Raw genomic sequence first — 1,253 nt, 5'->3', positions numbered from 1 at the left:
TTTTTTTTAGAATCCTAATGGATAGACCACAACTCAAAAAGGCAGAAAGTATTATCAGTCTCCAGAGTCAGTCCTCACATCTTTCAACTAGGGATCCCCTTTATATAAGGTTCTAATAAGGATTAGACAAAGAACACTCAAATCAAAAATTTTGCATATGGATGGCTGGGTGGCTCAGTCAGTTAAGCATCTAACTTCGGCTCAGGTCATGATCTCATTGCTTGTGAGTTTGAGTCCCATGTCAGACTCCGTGCTGACAGCTCAGAGCCTGGAGCCTGCTTGAGATTCTGTGTCTCCTCTCTTGACCCCCCTCCACCCCCTGCTCACTTGCTCTCTTTCTCTCTCTCTCTCAAAAATAAACATTGATTTTTTTTAATTTTGCACATATAGACACTCCAATAAATGCTCATTCCTCTGACTCTTGAAAATGTGAATTTGCAAGAGAAAAAATATCCGTAGCCAATGTGATCAGGAAAAACTTAAAGAAACAGCTATAATTAATATGGGTTTTGAAAACTGGGTAGAATTTCAAAAAAAAAAAGTAATGAAGACAAATAATGAAAGAGAATAACAAAATAAACATGGAGAGATAAGTGTATGAGCTTGGCTGGCGCACAGAGTTGGAGATCAGTCTAATGTGGGAAGGATATCTAAAGTGCCGGGGTTTGTTCTCATCCATCCTCACAGAGTCCCAACGCTGCACTCCAGACTTACAGTATCTGCTGACAGAACCCCATGACACCAACTTGCCTCTCTGATCTCAGTTGCCTGTGACCATGATTGCCTCCAGCTCATCAGCTTATCCATCCTGATTTCCTCCTCTTGCCTGCTTCTGTTGTCTTTCCAGAACTCTTGTCCTATTTAGTATTCTACCACGCTCTAATCACAGCCCTCACTGTGTCATTCCTTTGCCTCTTCAGAAAGTAAATCCCAAAAAGAAAAATATGTTTGGTCCAACAGCACAACGACCATAGGAAACAAGAGCAATGCCCCAGGTTTGAGGGAGAAATTGTCTGATTTATAATGAAAGGACGGGGATAATGGCATGCACATGTGTGGAAAAGGACTAAGAATTTATAACCATTCTAGCAGATTAGAGATAGCTCCAAAAATGAGAGTGAGCCCCTGTGAGTAGAAAAAAGGCAACAAAAATAGGGAAATAAAGAGAAGAAACCAGGAAATGAAAATGGACTTAGCTTGGTGACACTTTGCTCATTTTTCAATATCCAGCAAATATGCAATGAATATTTGTT

Source organism: Suricata suricatta, chromosome 6 (assembly GCF_006229205.1).
Source record: "Suricata suricatta isolate VVHF042 chromosome 6, meerkat_22Aug2017_6uvM2_HiC, whole genome shotgun sequence".
Taxonomy (NCBI): Eukaryota; Metazoa; Chordata; class Mammalia; order Carnivora; family Herpestidae; genus Suricata; species Suricata suricatta.
Note: the sequence above shows the minus strand (reverse complement) of the source record.